Below are 17,596 nucleotides of genomic sequence, written 5' to 3' on the forward strand. Positions count from 1 at the left end.
GCCTTTACTAAAAATACAAAAGTTAGCTGGGTGCGGTGGTGCACGTCTGTAATCCCAGATACTTGGGAGGCTGAGGCACGAGAATCGTTTGAACATGTTGGGTGGAGGTTACAGTGAGCCAAGATCACACCAGCCTGGGTGACAGAGCAAGACTCTGTGTCAAAAAAAAAAAAAAAAAAAAAAAAAAGCCTAACGCGTTAATATGCTCCTGGAATTTCTTTTTGCCACCCCACCAAAGCCTTGGGGTGGCCTTTCTATCACTGTAGCTTAGAAAGGGCAAGAAAACTCTATCTGCCTCATTTAGGAAAGTAGTGGTTTACTAAAGGGCAAGGTAGGGAGAGGGCTCTGCAGTGTTTGAGTCCAATTAGGACCCCACTGCTGTAAATTGAGACGTGTGAACTGCCTGCTGAAAGAGGAGCTGGTGTTTTCCTGGCTGGGCTCCAGAGGACAGGCTGTCATCGGCTGCAGTGAATGCTCCCAGCTCCTTTCCCTTTGCTGGCTTTGTACTTATTTTAGCCTGTTCTGCACACATTTTGTAAATAAGGTCCAATCAGGGAGTGACCTGGCTTCTGCCTCAGCAAAGCCCTGGATTTTTTTTTTTTTTAAATGTAACTAATTTATCAGGTTCAAAGCTAAATAAGAGCTTCTATAAACAGGTCTTTTCCCAGATCACCATTTGGGCTGGCAGGGTCAACCTGCCAGAAATGGGTTCTGGCCTGTCCTTAAGAGGGGGCACAATCAGGGTGGCTTTAGAAATATTAATTGAGAGGTTTCAATAGGATGGCTTCAGCCAGGAGGGGCAGAGAGACAAACCAGGTGGTGGAGGAGAGACCTGAGGATGAGGGGATGAGGGTGAAGTGGGGGAGTCATGGGTGGGGAGAGGGGACTCAAGCCCATGTATTTTCTACCATCATGATCCCCTAGGTTTTTTTTTTTTTTTTTTTTGAGATGGAGTCTCACTCTGTCACCCAGTCTGGAGTGCAGTGGCGTGATCTTGGCTCACTGCAACCTCTGCCTCTCGGGTTCAAGTGATTCACCTGCCTCAGCCTCCTGAATAGCTGGGTCTACAGGCATGTGCCACCACGCCTAGCTAGTTTTTGTATTTTTAGTAGAGACAGGGTTTCACCATATTGGCCAGGCTGGTCTCGAACTCCTGACCTTGTGATCCGCCTGCCTCGGCCTCCCAAAGTGCTGGGATTACAGGCGTGAGCCACTGCGCCCAGCTGACCCCCTAGGTTTTGAGGAATGAATGTGCCACTCCAAAGAGGGTGACGTATGGTCCCAGCCTGTCTACTGTCAGCTTCACTGTGTGGTCGTCAACTTGTACTGTCAACTTCACCAGGATTCTCCAGGGGCTAACATAGGCATTAAAAGCACTCACTTGATATTCAAATATTCCCTCTTTCCATTTTCTTCTCCCTCTGCCTCAGAGGAAATTGACTGTAAATGGCAACTTCACAGACCATCCTGAGCTGCACGTTGAAGCTAAGCCAGCAGTCCTGGGATTTACAATCATAACCTCTTGGAATTGAACTATTAACTAATCCAAACACGAGTATATTAAGTCACCAACCCTGGCTTGAGCAATTACCGAAGTCTCCTCTTCAGTCAATAATTCTAAAATGGTTGGAACTGCTGCCTCTTTAATCAGATCTCAAGCTTCAAGAGGCTGCGTCTCTCTTTTTCCTGAAGGAATTGCAGGGGCCTGAGTGAGATGTTTCCCTCGCTCCTCCCGCCCCAGGAACAATGTGATTAGTTTGAAGCCTGAAGATGGTGAGGCTGAAAATTAAGTGTTAAATGTTCAGGTTTCTTGAAGTCTGTTCAGTTCTTTTAAGAAGTACCATGTTGGCCGGGTGTGATGTCACACACCTGTAATCCCAGCAGTTGAGGAGTCTGAGGCAGGAGGATTGCTTGGGCCCAGGAGTTCAAGACCAGCTTGGGCAATAGAGTGAGACTTTATTTCTACAATTTTTTTTTAAATTAGCTGGGCATGTTGGTGTGTGTCTATAGTCCCAGCTACTTGGGAGGCTGAGGCTGAGGTGGGAGGATGGCTTGAGCCCGGGAGGTTGAGGTTGCAGTGAGCTGTGATCACGCCACTGCACTCCAGCCTGGATGATAGAGTGAGACCTTGTCTAAAAAAAAAAAAGGACCATATTATTTGAACAACAGGAAGCAGAGCAACAGGCAGAGTTCACCTAGAAACAGAGATGATAAGTGAGTTGTAAAGGAAATACTTGTTGAAGGTAACAAGTTAATAAGGCAGATAGGCCTTGAGAGCAGGATTTGTTCTGATCCAGGTCACGGTGCAGTGAATACTAGTCCTGACTCTGAATGTGTGAGCTTGGCCTGACACATCTCCCTTCTGACTGAGGCTGCACTTGATCATTGGTTGCTGAAGAGTTGGGGTGGGGGTTGTAGGTGATAGATGCACAACGTTAAGCAACATCATGAGAAAGGGATTAATTTTCTTTTTTTAATGCAGGGTCTCACTCTGTCTCCCAGGCTGGAGTGCAGTGGCTCGATCTCAGCTCACTGCAACCCCCGCCTCCTGGATTCAAGTAATTCTCCTGCCTTAGCCTCCTGAGTAGCTGGGATTCTAGGCGCCTGCCACCAAGCCCAGCTAATTTTTGTATTTTTAGTAGAGACGGGTTTCACCATGTTGGCCAGGCTGTTCTCGAACTCCTGGGCTCGAGTGATCTGCCCACCTCAGCCTCAGCCTCCCAAGTAGCTGGTATTACAGATGTGAGCCACCACGCCCGGCCAAAGGATTCTGATTGGTGCCAGACTGGCTGGGTTGGAATCCTGGCCTTACCATTTAGTATGTAAGTGACCATGGGCAAGTTACTTAATCTCTCCTTGCCTCAGTTTCCACATTTCTCAAGGTAATAAGATTGATACCTGCCTTTTGGTGTTGTCACGAGAGCTGTGCCTGGCACAGAGTTTTGTGTAAGTGTTTCCTGTTATAATGATGAATTTACTTCTAATTCTGATTTAATAAAGAGAAGATCTCAGTTTGGTGCTAATATGTTTTCAACAACCTCTCTTAGCACTTGCTAATCTCCTTTTAACAGAGAGCAGGGATTAATTTGTGAGTTTTTCATTACATTTATTTTTATGGTTATCTCACATTTTGCACTTATATGGCAAGAGAAATTGGTTTTCCCTTTTATAACAGTGACATAAAGTTTTTTTTAGAAAGTAACTTTATTTAAATACAGTGTGAGTTGACTTAAGCAAAAAGTATTAAGAAAATTATAAATACAAGTGTGATGTGACGAAGGCAAAAATTCTGAAGGTGGGGCCCAGGTGACAGAAGTTTGGGAAGCAGTAGACTCCCAATCTCACCTGAAGGAACTTCCAGCGCAAACATCTTTCTTGTTTTTTTTTTTGAGACGGAGTCTTGCTCTGTTGCCTGGGCTGGAGTGCAGTGTCACAATCTCGGCTCACTGCAACCTGCGCCTCCCAGGTTCAAGCTATTCTCCTGCCTCAGCATCCTGAGTAGCTGGGACTACAGGTGCCCGCCACCACGCCCAGCTGATTTTTTGTATTTTTAGTAGAGATGGGGTTTCACCGTGTTAGCCAGGGTGGTCTCGATCTCCTGATCTTGTGATCCACCCGCCTCGGCCTCCCAAAGTACTGGGGTTACAGGCGTGAGCCTCTGCGCCCGGCAAAGCATCTTTCGAATGAGGATACCTCCGGGCATTTTTATATTCAGGAAGAAGCTTCAGCAGGAAGTGTCCTCTGGCTTCTGCCTGGCTTCCTTTTGCTCTTCCATCTGTGCATGGCCACAGAGACGAGTCACTGGGTCAGTTGAGTGACTGCCCCATCCCATGGCCGCACGCTCCCTGCCCCGTGATACTGCAACCCTCTGACTCTGGGATGGGGGTTCCCAGAAGAAACAGGCAGACTCTTAATCAGTGCATGGCATCTGGGGAGTCACACAACATCAGAGCAATTTAGATCATTTAGACCAGTTGTACGCAATGGATGCAGTTTGGTTAAGCCTGAACCCACGACTGGCTTCCCTTCCCAGGCATCAGATACCTTCATGCCTCCTGAATGAGAAAGAAAGCAGGTCTGCCAAGTCTCAGGAAGGCAAAGTGAATGTCAGTAGCTATTTCTATGGAGGGAGGAGACCGGGTGAAATTAGATGAGAGCATAAAGACCGGAGAATATGTTTTTAAGCACCATGGGCAAATAAATTGAAAAAGATGGAAATGTTAAATTCTGAAAATTTTAATCTGAGTAATTACAGAGAAACAGGTTTGGGGCCCATGTAAGGAAGATTTGGGTAGCATAAGCCAGAAATTAATGGATCATATGGGTGGTTGAAAGATAGGCCTTTAATGAGACCCCCAACTGGAGAATCTGTTTCTACAGTTCTGTATCTTGGACCTCCAATTTCAGCTCTCCAAGGGAAACCATCCTGGAGCGGTTTGTGCCAGCTCTGAACAAGTCCTCTCTGAGGACAGGTAGGCTGCGGTCTCCACCAGAATGTCCTTCTTTCCTCCAATGTCCCTATTTGCACCTTTGGTATTCCTGTTACATTGGTCCCTGGGTGAGAAACCTTTGGGGCCACAGTTCAATTTCCCTTCTCTTTCATTTCTCCACCCAGACAGTTATTAAGTCCTCAAATATTTTCTGTGCGATTACTAATATTACTAAATATTTTCTGTTCTTCATTCACACTGCCCTCTTCTTCAACCAACCCTTCATTCAGTAAATATCAAGTGCCTGATATGTGTTGGAACTCGACTTGTGTCACCTCATGCCTGAATCCTTGATCTGGAGTCCCCATAGAGTTAAGCATAATCAGTGCTCAGGAAGTATTTACTGAATTGATATAAAGGTGTCTCAGTCTTCTCTGTCCTGCTGCAGATGTTTTTTGTTGGCTTAGTGGGGAGATCAAAGCTCTCATGAAACCCTAGTCTAGCGGGAATCCCTAGAACTTCCCTGAAATTGACATCCTCACGGGCCTCAGGCCTGGGGATCCACCCCTAGCCCTTCCCTGTCTTCCTAAAAAATCCTAAACTGGGAGTATGAGAGGAGGGCTGGACAGCTGTGGACTTTAATTCATTGAGTGCCCAGATGGTCAAATAAATGAAGGTATGAGTCTGCAAGCAGCTGAGGAGTGGAGTTATTGGTTGCTCACCCAAGATGCTTTGTCTTACCTCTTTGATTTCCAAGTTAATCTATCCCCTGCTTTTTTTCTTTAATCAGTTGGCTTTTCAGAGACTCTTTTTGCATTGGGAGGATCTAAGTACATTTATTACTAAAGGTAATTAACAAATCATATGGAAATATTTATGTATTCAAATTCAATCCCTGTGTGAACAAATACCTTGATGTAAACAGGGTGCTTTATTCTAGATAGACATATTTGTTCCTTGTTCATTGACTACATAATCAGACAATAATGCTGTGGGTGCACATTTGAGTTAAGGGGAAGAAGCCTCTTAACTTTCCATGGTACAATTCTCAGTAGAATCCCCTCCTGGTAAATATTTTTATTCTGGAATAATATGCCATAGTGTTTATAGAAAGATTTCTTATTCAACAGTAAAATGGTTGTATTATTTTGATTGCATTCTTAGTCCTTGGTAATTGTCTCATTTTTCTTTCATAAAAGGAACTCAGACACCTAACACAATTGTACCTCAACACCAATTCAGCTCATTATGAAGAATTCTGCCGATAGAATTCTGTGAGTTGTGAATATCTTCTTTGCCCACATTTAGTTTTCTCAAATCGTCTGTAATTCATAGGTAGCACAGATGTTTCCAGCTGTTGGAAAATGAAGCTTGAAGTTCAGGCCGATAAGGAGAAAAATATCTAATTCAAATTCTAAGAATTATTTGACCTAAATCAATTTCAACTTGAGAAAATGGGGTCAACTCTCTGTACCCCACAAGAATCACCCTGGTGATTAAAAAGTAAATCTTGAAGAATTAAATTATGTTGCTGTTCAGCTTTCATATGCACACTTAGGAAAAAAAAACAGAGCATCAAAGGCTGTTGGAATAACTCAATTTAGTGATGATGGCAGAGCGTTGCTGAAAAAGAGCTTTCTAGGCAGCGAGCTTTGCTCGGGGGAACTGCTGCAAACTTCAATTGGTATCTGAGAGAAAAGGAGAGGTCTTTCAGATGAATAATTTTATGACTTTCAACCACACACATACAGCTTCAATATCAAATTATTTTAAATGAGAACTTCAAAAAGATCCACCTGTCAAATGAATAAAAAGCCCCAAACAGTTGCCTAACAGAACAAAGAGATTTGGATTCAAATGCCAAACAGAGATGGGACGAGGCGAGACTTTATTGTGCCGGCATCCCCAAGACACATGTACGAGTTAGAGCTTACCCTCCGATGGATGTGGGGGTCTCTTCATCCACTTGGGTTGCTATGACAAGATTCTTTGGGATGCGTAATCTATAAACAACAGAAATTTATTTTTCACAGTTCCGGAGGTTGAGAGATCTGAGATCAACAGAAGGGGTGAACAGCTTCCTTATACCTCTTTTATAAGGCCACTAATCCCACCCATGAGAGCTTAATCACCCCCTAAACAGGCCCCATCTCTTAACACATCACATTGTTGATTAACTTTCAACCTATGAATTTTGCAATGACACATCCAGGCTATAGCGGGGGGCATTGAGCCTCAGGATTTCAAAGATCATCAAATCCATCCCTCCTTGTTTCGCGAGTGAAAACACAGAGGCCAGAACACAGGTGTCCTGCCAGCTGCAACCCCACCCCACTCAGTGAGTCTAGACACGTTCCACGTTAGCGTTCTCTTGAGTAGCATGGAGAAAAATTAGTGATTGATGAAGTGCTCTGGTCTGTGGGACTAATGAAAGACAATGATTTATGTGTCACTCTTCCTAGATGATATTTGCATTTTAAAGGAGGGCTTCAATACCTTCGGCTCAAAGGAATGAGCTAAGGCAAGGATTTTCAGGCAACTGAATCAGAATGAGAGATTCCTCTCCTATCTTCCCCTCATATGTTTCATATCAAACAAACGAGTATGCATATATCAAGGTATCTACTGAGTGTTGTGGAGAAAGAACTGTCATGGATTGCAAGATTCTAATTCTTGTCCTGCTCTCATTTAAAAAGACTTGAATATGATTCATCCATGTAATCCAAAACCACTTGTACTCCTAATGCTACTGAAATACAATTTTTAAAAAACCAATTTGATATTCAAGCAGGATGTATATAGTTGAAAGCCTTAAAATTATTCCTTTGAAAGGGTCTGCCACCCAATGACCCACATGTGACCCGGGTATCTGATGTGGTTTTGCTGTGTCCGCACCCAAATCTCATCTCGAATTGTAATCCCCACTTGTCAGGGGGAGGTACTTGATCAGGGAGGTGATTGGATCATGGGGGCAGATTTTTCCCATGCTGTTCTTGTGATAGTGAGTAAGTTCTTATGAGATTTGATGGTTTAAAAGTGTGGCACTTCCCCGCTTGCTCTGTCTCTCCTGCCGCCTTGTGAAAAAGGTGCCTGCTTCCCCTTTGCCTTCCTCCATGATTGTAAGTTTTCTGAGGCCTCCCTAGCCATGCGGAACTGTGAGTCAATTAAACCTCTTTTCTTTATAAATTACCCAGTTTCAGGTAGTTTTTTATAGCAGTGTGGGAATGGACTAATACAAAATCCAAGTTGATCTTCAGGAAGCTAGGCACGGGGATATTTGCCCTGGATTTCTTCTCTCTCAGGGAAGTTGTGAGCAAGATATAGGCTCATGAAAGTGCAAATGCTCTGTAAATTGGGATCTGAGATGGGGGTTCTGATTTTCATCAGCTGGGATGGAGTGCTGCTTTTGCCAACAGCAATGCCTCTGCCCCCCAGTGGCCACCTTGGCTGGCTTACTCAGTCTCCAGTCTGCCCCTAAATTTTGGCGGCCTGGAGTGCAACATGACCCCAGGGGAGGAGGGGTGCCTAAGGGATTCATGGTGGCCATGCAGGTCAGTTCCTCCCCACTAGTGCCCAGACCATGGGTCCTCTGGGAAAGCACCTGCAGCCCCCGACTCTCGCTGGCCCAAGAAAAATGAAAGGTTTTGTCTTTCTGCCTCTCTTCCATGCTTCTCTTTTATCTGATTCCTCTGATCTCTGTTCTCCAGTACTGTATGTCTATTCTCCCATTCTGCCTTATCATTTGCTGGTCTTTAAAAATTTATATAAGGTCCTCATTAGAATTTAAAAATTTTTCTGCTGGGTGTGGTGGCACACACCTGTAATCCCAGCACTTTGGGAGGCAGAGGTGGGTGAATTGCTTGAGCCCAGGAGTTCGAGACCAGCCTGGGCAACATGGCAAAACCAAAAAATACAAAAATTACCTGGGCATGGTGGCATGCACATATAGTATAGTCCTAGCTATGCAGGAGGCTGAGGTGGGAGGATCACTTGAGCCTGGGTAGTAAAGGCTGCAGTGAGCTGAGATCATGCCTCTGCATTCCAGCCTGGGCAATAAAGTAAGACCCTGTCTAGGAGAAAAAAAAAATTAAACATTTTTTCTTCATGTAGATTCTGTACATTTCTTATTAGGTGTATCTGTATGTAGCCTTTTTGTTTGTTTTTACTTTTTCGAATTGCTACCTTTTTTTTTTGAGACAGTGTCTTGCTTCGTTGCCCAGGCTGGAGTGCAGTGGTGCGATCTTTGCTCACTGCATCCTCCACCTCCTGTGTTCAAGCGATTCTCGTGCCTCAGCTATTCGAGTAGCTGGGATTACAGGTGTCTGCCACCATGCCCAGCTAATTTTTGTATTTTTAGTAGAGACAGGGTTTTGTCATGTTGGCCAGGCTGGTCTTGAACTCCTGACCTCAGGTGATCCGCCCACCTCAGCCTCCCAAAGTGCTGAGATTACAGGTGTGAGCCACAGCTCCCAGCTGATTGTGGCTTTTTAAATGGGATTTTTTTCTTTCATTTTATTTTCCAATCAGTTGTGTGTATGTAGCAAGCTATTGACTCTCATATATACATTTTTATAGCTAGCCATCTTACCGAATTATCCTATTGATTTTAACAGTTTTGTTTTTGTTTTTGTTTTAACTCTATTCTCTTTGGTTTTCCAGGTGTAGAGTCAAAGCTAGTTGCAAATAATTATAATATTATCTTCTCTGTTATGTTTCTGACTTTTATTCTCCCACGGCAATGGTGAGTTTCAGTGCTGAACATGGACATTTCCTGTCTTCTTGGGTTTTCCATTTGGTTTCTTCTGAGAATTCTGCTTCTCTGATTTTGTTTATGATTTGGGATATTGAACCTGAGTTCTGACCTGGGCTCTCATTGGTTCTGGGGAGTGAAGGTCAGGGGCTCAGAGGATCCTTAGAATTGGGGGTCCACAAGGCTGGTGGACTGTTTAATCCTCTCCTCCATGTCCACAACTCAAATCCCTGTCCCATCGTCCCTCCTCCTTCCTGGTGCTTCCTCCAGCTTGACTTGTAGTCTTGGGAGCTTAGCAAGTTGATTTTAGGGAAAGGAAAACCAAGAAAGGAATGGTTACAAAACTCTAGGATTATTTCAATGGATGGATTTTATAATTAGAGAAATACATTGTGGATGTATTTCTAAGTACATTTTTGCATTAAAAAATACAACTCAAGCACTATTAGGTGCCATGAACAGAAATCAAACTCAAGCCAGCTTACATTTGGAAAAGGCAAATTCATTGACTCCTATCACCAAGCTGCAGGAAGCCTGGGTTGTTGCTTAACTTACTCTCATCCCTGCTTCCTTTGAGGACTGACTTAACTCTCAGGCTGGCCAGTACCCTAAAGTTGGTACCACGGTGTGGGCAGCTCTGGGGCTGCCATCTTAATTCTAAGCACCTGAATTGCTTATCTCATTTAATCCATGGCATGAACCTATGAGGTGGGTCTTGTTATCCCCATTTTACAGACGAAGAAATGGAGCCTCAGTGAGGAACATTCCCAAATTCACAAAGCTGGTAAAGAACTTTGGGATCTGGAGTCAACTCTGATTGAAGAGCTTGGGCTTTTAGCCCTGTGCATTCTCCTGCCCCTCCTCTTGAGAGCAGAGAGAAAAGAGCTCTTCCCACTCACTCCAGTTGGGCTGGAATGGGCTCAAATTGGCCTGGTCGTTTGCCTATCCCTGGGCCAATTACTGATGTCAAAGGGATCAGTCTCTAGGATTAGCCCAGCTAGGGCTATAGAGAACAAAATGGAAGTAGAGCTGTTTCCCAAATGAAGCGGGGGTGTTGTTCTGGGAAGGCGAAATAATAAATGGCCCCTACAACTCCCAAGCCCAAACCCTCCACTCTAGGTAGACCAGCTATTTCAATGCTCTGGGAACAAGTCAGGCACATTCCTGCCTCCCCATCTTTGTGCCTGTCATTCCTTCTCTCCGAAATGCCCTTTTCTCCTACATCCTGGGTTGAATGTCCCTTCTTTTTGTGTGTCGTACCTTTCTTTAGGTAGCATCAAGCTTCCTCCTTTCTCCTGAGTTTTGGGGAGTAGCTCTACAGATTTTTCCCACTATTTGATTGATGAAAAGGTGGTTTTATTTTCCAGAGGTAAAAAAGGAACAGCTTCCTCTACTGACTTTTCTATGATCTTGCTCTCCCCTTCGAACTTTCCAGCTGATGGAACTTTGCTGGGAAAAAAAGCAGCTCAAGGTGCCTGTGCCAAGATATTAGCATATACTGACCCAGGCAAAGACACCGCTGGCGTGCTCCATCTGTTTTTGCCAAGTTCTGTTATGTAAGTGACAGCTGAGGGTATCTTTTAAGAAGCCTAGTGTTTGTGAATGATGTGTCTTAATAGAGGAACAATGAGACACACTGGCATGCACAGCGTGCTTTGTGGGAGCAGGTTTTTTGCTGGAGGGTAATTTGGAGGTGAAAAGATGTTCAGGAGGAATAGCAATTAAGGTGGGGTTGTGGGTAATAGTGACAAGAGGGTTCTTTTCATTTGTGAAGGGCTGCCTGTGGGCTGAGCCTCCTCTGGGCATCTCTCTTGGGGCAGGGCAAACACACTCTCGAGAATCAACTGTGAGGAGTTTGCTGGAGTCCCCAGCACCCGCTCTTCTCCCACCCAAGTTAGAGACCAGTCCATGTTTAGCCCCCTGGGGACTCTAGATATTATCTCTAAGCTTGGAAGCAAGGAATTCACTTGGCCAGTGTGGTGGTTGTAAAACATAGCTCCTAGATTCTTTGGCACTTTTCCTATCTGGGATGGAGTCTATGACCTTTCCTCTTGATTCTGCTTTGGCCAATAGAGTATGGTGGAAGGGCTAAGACTGAAAAGGCCATGTGGCTTCCACTTGGTGCTCTGAAAGTGTTTGCTTTCTAGAGACCCCTTTTCAGAAAGCCTTCTCTCTAACTCAACTGCCATGTTGTGAAAAGCCAAATCCACATGGAGAGGTCATGTATAGGTGTTCTGGCTAGTCCTTTGGCCATCCCAGCCCAGGCACCAGACCTGTGAGTGCAGAAGCCACCTTGGAAGCCCCAGACATCGTGGAGAAGAGAAGAACCATCCCCACTGTACCTGAATCCCCACAGGAATTAGGAGCAAAATAAAATGGTGGTTGTTTTCTGTCACAAAGTCTTGGGGATACAACAAAGATGACGGAAACAGTCAGAGTCTCTTGATGTCAGCTATAACCGAGGGTCCCAGAACCCCCTTCAGCTGTCTAGTGCCGGAGAGTCAGGAGTTGTGTGATGTTCTGGGTAGAGTGGGGTTCTTTGCAGGGAACTGGGATCCCCGGACTTCTGATGTTATTTCATAAGGGCTTCTAATGCATATAAAAATGATGCCATCTTGTCCAGGAGTGTTTTCCCAGCTTGGAGTCTGCTTTGCTTCCCATGACATTTGGGCACTCTGCCCTACCCTATCAGCCTTGATGGAAAATTCCAATGGACCTTTTTCTCTACAGATGTATTTATTCTCTAAGAAGCAAGTTCCAGCACCCCATGCACAGGGTTTGCCAACCATCCGGAAGGTTTGATCTCAATACCTTTCTTCCTCCTGCCATATTGTTTATCTCCTGGTCACTGAGTGTGATACTGAGTTTACGGAAGCTTGAGGGATTTCTGCCAGCCAGGGAATCAATAAGTAGTGGTTGAGTGATTATGCTTTCTAAAGGCTTGTGGAGGAAAGGAAGAACTATATGACTCAGTCCATTCTCTCAAGAGCCACAAACATGTAAAGTAAAATAGTACAAAGATTATAATATTTCCAGCATTTATATAGCACTGTCATCTAAGAGAGTGGGTAGCAGGTACTCTTCATTTTCTGTGTGTGTCTGTCTGTTGGAGTTTAGGGACCTCTTTTTTTTTTTTTTTTTTGAGACAGAGTCTCACTTTGTCGCGCAGGCTGGAGTGCAGTGGCGTGATCTTGGCTTTCTGCAACCTCTGCCTCCTGGGTTCAAGCAATTCCCTGCCTCAGCTTCCTGAGTAGCTGGGATTACAGGCGCCTGCTCCCATGCCCGGCTATTTTTTTTATATTTTTAGTAGAGACGGGGTTTCACCGTCTTGGCCAGGCTGGTCTTGAACTCCTGACCTTGTGATCCGCCTGCCTCGGCCTCCCAAAGTGCTGGGATTACAGGTGTGAGCCACCAAGCCTGGCCAGGGACCTCTTTTATAATACAAAAGATTATAAAGGAAGCTGATCATATTGTAATATGGCTGTCCAAACACTAAAAAACCAAACAAAATCAAATTTGTGAATGTAGTAACAGTTTATCTTTTGTATTAGCCCATTAAATAATAAAACCTAGCAATAGTTTTATAATCACCCTAATATTGAAGTAGTTATGAGTATAAACTATATATTTTAGACACTGCAACAACTGTAGTGTGATATGAAATATCTGTGGTTCTGTTTGTGACAAAGTCACAGGTATGTTAATACCTCCATGTGAGTGCCTACATTCTAATTGAGAGAAATGCTAAATTTTAATTAGAAGTTAATGCAGGCAGAAAGGGGTCCATGGTTTGTAATAAATTTAAAAACAATGAAAAAATTGAAGTTGGTCTTGCCGTCTTTTATTTTTTATTTTTTTGAGACAGAGTCTCACTTTGTCACCTAGGCTGGAGTGCAATGGTGCAATCTCGGCTCGCTGCAACCTCAGCCTCTCAGGCTTAAGCGACCCTCCCACCTCAGCCTTCCGAGTAGCTGGAACTACAGGCACATGCGACCATGCCTAGCTAATTTTTGTATTTTTTGTAGAGACGGGGTTTCACCATGTTGCCCAGGCTGGTTTCAAACTCTTGGGCTCAAGTGATCCTTCTGCTCAGCCTCCGAAAGTGCTGGGATTACAGGTGTGATGCACCATGTCTGGCCAGTCTTGATTTTATTATCACTATGTACCATTGGCTTTCAAGATTGTCAGTGGCCAGGCACAGGGGCTTATGCCTGTAATTCCAGCACTTTGGGAGACGGAGGCTGGCGGATCACCTGAGGTTGGGAGTTCGAGACCAGCCTGACCATCATGGAGAAACCCCGTCTGCACTAAAAATACAAAATTAGCTGGGTGTGGTGGCGCATGCCTGTAATCCCAGCTACTTAGGAGGCTGAGACAGGAGAATCACTTGAACCCAGGAGGCGGAGATTCAACAAGATCGGGCAACAAGAGTGAAACTCCGCAAAAAAAACAACAACAACAAAAAAAGATTGTCAGTGACAAAATACATCCCTGCAGGGGCCAAAGGTTCCCATTACTTGCCTCCCTCACCCCCGTATGCCACTGAATAGAGATGTAATTCTGGTATCGTTGTTTCCCCATCTAAGTTCAAAGACACCTAAATCCTATCCATGGACTCCAGGTTACAAACTCCTGTTGTATGGTGTGTCATGGTATGGGGGGTGGGCTTTAGAATCAGACAGGTCTGAGTTTGAGTCAGCTGTGTTATTCATTAGTTATATGACCTTGAGAAAATTGCTTAACCTCTCTGAGAATCAGTTTCCTTCTCTGGATAACAGGGTATAATAATGGTGCCCTTCCCATCATTGTTGGGAGGATTCCCTGAGATTCTAAAGTGAATGACATGGTGAGCACTGTGTTCGGCCCTTGGAGAGGGCTCCATCAATGGTGGTGGAGCTGACGGTCATTGTAATGGTTGATCTTCCCACTGGCGCTGTGCAAAGGTACTATTGCCTTGGTTTAACAGCTGAGAAAACCAGTCTTCAAGTCTGCCGAGGTGTCCTGATGGGGCAGGAGATGCCTGCTGTCCTGCTGTCACCCAACTGCCAAAGAGAACCTGATTTGCTCTTTCTCTCCACCATCCTGCCCTCCTGCCGTGGTGGGCACCGAGTTGCAGACTCCAGGACCAGCTACGAGGAGCCCTGCTCAGGCCAGAACTGACCTAGGATAGGAAGGGTTTCCCTGGACCAGTGGGAGCATGTAGGTTCTACTGCCCAGCGGGAAGGCTATGCTGGCATTCCAAAGCTCTGCCCTAACCCTCCCCTCATATGAAGTTCCTTGACTTTGGAGATCACTCCCTCTTAGAACCCTTAAAGCCCTCCTGGCTGTGCCACTCATCTGGCACTTGATGTACATGCGGATGTTGTCATTTTTCTTATGCCGGCTGCTCTCCTCAGTTAGATCATAAATGGATTGAGGGCAGGGAACGGCAAGATAATTCCTGTGGATGGAAGGAATTCTGTCTTCCTCCCTCTCTAGCTGAAAGCCTTGGACATAATAAGTGTTTAGTGAATGCTTATTGAATGAATAGAGAAAATCAATGGTGAAAGGATGAATCACAGAATCATGGCTCCTGGGTGTACTTCTTAGAGCTGGTTTTGTACTTTGCTGCCCGGGGCCCGGGCCTGTCTGTGTTGTCATATATCACTGAGCCTCACAGGGTGTTTGCAAACACCTTGGGAAGTGGGCAGGGCAGCTAGTTAGGCTCAGAGCCAGAATGCCACTCCAGAGGCCTGACTCCAGGGAAGGTGTCTTTTCCACTTTACCTGGATGCCTTTGTCCCTTAGGGCTGCTATAACAAAATACCATAGACTTGGTAGCTTATAAACAACAGGAATTGATTTCTCACTGTTCCGAAGGCTGGGAAGTCCAAGATCAAGGCAGATTTGTATCTGGTGAGGACTCACCTTCTGGATCATAGATGGTGACTTCTCGCTGTGTCCTCACATGGTACAAGGTGTGGAGGAGCTCTCTGGAGCCTCTTTCATGAGGGCACTAGTTCCATTCAGGAAGGCTCTGCCCTCATGACCTAATCACCTTCCAAAGGCCCCACCTTGTAATACCATCACACTGGGGATTAGGTTTCAACGTAGGAATTTTGAGAGACACAAGGATTCAGACCACAGCACCAGAATGCGGCTGAGAGCTTAAAGTCTCGGCAAGCACTGGCCCTGTACCCAGAGGTTAAGATTTAATTGTCTGAGTGGGGTCCCTAAAACTTGCCAGGTGGTTGTATCCCACCACCCCTGACTGAGAACCACTGCCCTACTCCAACGTGGAGGTAGACCAGGCAGCATGGGGGCTTTCATGGGCATGAGTTCCAGCTCTCCTACCCACTATCTGTGTGATCCTGTAAGTGACTTGACCTCTTTGAGCCTCAGTTTCCTCATCTGTAAAATGGGGACAATGATAGCGCCCAGCCTCTAGGTAGGTTGAGGAAATTGAATGAGACAATGTGTGAACCGCTCTTAACATGTCATAAGTACTCAACAAATGGTAACTGCCATTATTATTATTATTATTATTATTATTATTATTATTCTGTTGACATGTATGAGTGAAGGTGGAGGAGAGCCTCTGGCCATAAAGCTGTCCCTGTCTTGTGTTTCACGTAGGTCTGGACCCAACATCCCAGCACACATGAGCACCTTGTGCCCAGGAGAGGGCTGCTTGGCTGTCTCCAGCCCCTGTACCCAGCAGGCCATGGAAGTTTGAAACTGTAACAAATCATTTATTATCCAGGAAGGAGGGATGTAAAGGGAGAGACTTCTGCATTTAAAGCATTTTTACTTTATTAAGAGCCTTTCTGATGTAAAATATGCTCACACAGTCACTTTCCACGGCAACTACATTACCATTATTTTCAGCACTCTGAGGACAAGATGAGATTAGGTGTGGGGAAGGGGCTGGAGTAGGGTGAGCATTCGAGGGCTGGATTTAAATCCAATTCTGCAGGTTGAGTCTGTGTTAATGCAATATTATAGGATTTGGAGGCAAGGGCCTCTGTGGCTTAATCCAAGGTTCTCCAACATCTGGGTCATTGGCAATGTCACTGCTGCTTTTATTCTAACTATATCGAGAGAATAGTCAGGGTGAGAGCTAATTCTTAATTCCCACAATTGCTTGCCTTTAAGGCACCAAATAGGCACTCCTGCCAGCAGAGCTTTCTTGATCACAAGAGACCTGAAATAGAAATGGTTTAACCCTTTCTGGATGATTAGACAAGGCAGGGGAGTCCACATCCCCAGTATCTTTCTACTCCTTTCAGATGAATTCCAAACAGGAGAGCTTAGAGATCAAAGAAGGATGCACATTTAATTACCCCACTGCAGCCACAATCTGCTCAACCTGCCAGGAGGCCCCATGAACATGAGCAAGTAGCAGCGCCACAGTCACCAGGCATAGATTTATCAAAGTCTCATGTGCTGGGCTTTCTGAAGGGTGTAGTGATTGAGAACTCAGCCCCTTCCCAGAGGGAGCTCAGATTTTAGTATGCAAAAAACTGTAATAAAAGATACAACTGTGACCAGGGCCTTGAGCAAGCAGGGCAGTGACTATTCTTAGGCTGACCTAATAGCCGTTCCCTATCTCCTTCTTGTTTTCCTTGTCTACTCTAGGGGACTTAAATCCCCATTTCCTGCCCTCTGTTGCAACTAGTCAGTGATGATGTGGTTTGGGGTCATGAATTTTAAGTGGAAGTCTGCTAGTGGGTTCCAGGAAAACTTCTGTTCTCCGGATTAAAAAGGAGGAAGCAATTGGTCCTCCTAATTCTCCTTTATTCTTGCCTGGAAAGCAAATATGATGCCTGGATGTGTGGCAGCCATCTTGCAACTGTGAGGCTGAGAAACGGGTTCACCAATAACCAGTCACAAGAGAGGACCCCCAGTGCTTGGAGGACGGCAAAGACTATCACTACGCCAACCACCATGACTAGGATTCTGAACACTTCTGCCCATTGCATTGCGGGCTGTAGTTTTACCAATTGCTTGAGTCCCGTGAGATAGAACAGACTCACATGCAACAAGTTACAGGAAATGGATTTATTACTCAGCAATAGTCAGCAAGGGACAAAGAAGACTGGGAGCCACTGTGAGCCAGTCCCCTAAGGAGTGTGAATGTGTTCAAGAAAGCTGCCCAGGGTGGATGGAGTTTCCACTGCTTGTGCCCTACTTTCATGGCAGCTGAGGGCCCCTAAAAGATAGCTCATTTCCAGTTAAAAGCCTCAGGGGCTCCATGACTCACCGAGCAAAGCTTGGAAGGACATCCTACCTCCAGGGAAGAGAGGAACAAAGTGTGGGCTGTCCTGAACAGTTCCCTCTAACTCAAGATCTTACATTCCCCAGGAGGAACAGGAAAAGAGCTAAGCTCTTTCAGGCAGTCCTATCTCAGGATGTTGCATTCCAGCACCTTCTAAAGT

Source organism: Pan paniscus, chromosome 13 (assembly GCF_029289425.2).
Source record: "Pan paniscus chromosome 13, NHGRI_mPanPan1-v2.0_pri, whole genome shotgun sequence".
In the NCBI taxonomy this organism is placed as follows: Eukaryota; Metazoa; Chordata; class Mammalia; order Primates; family Hominidae; genus Pan; species Pan paniscus.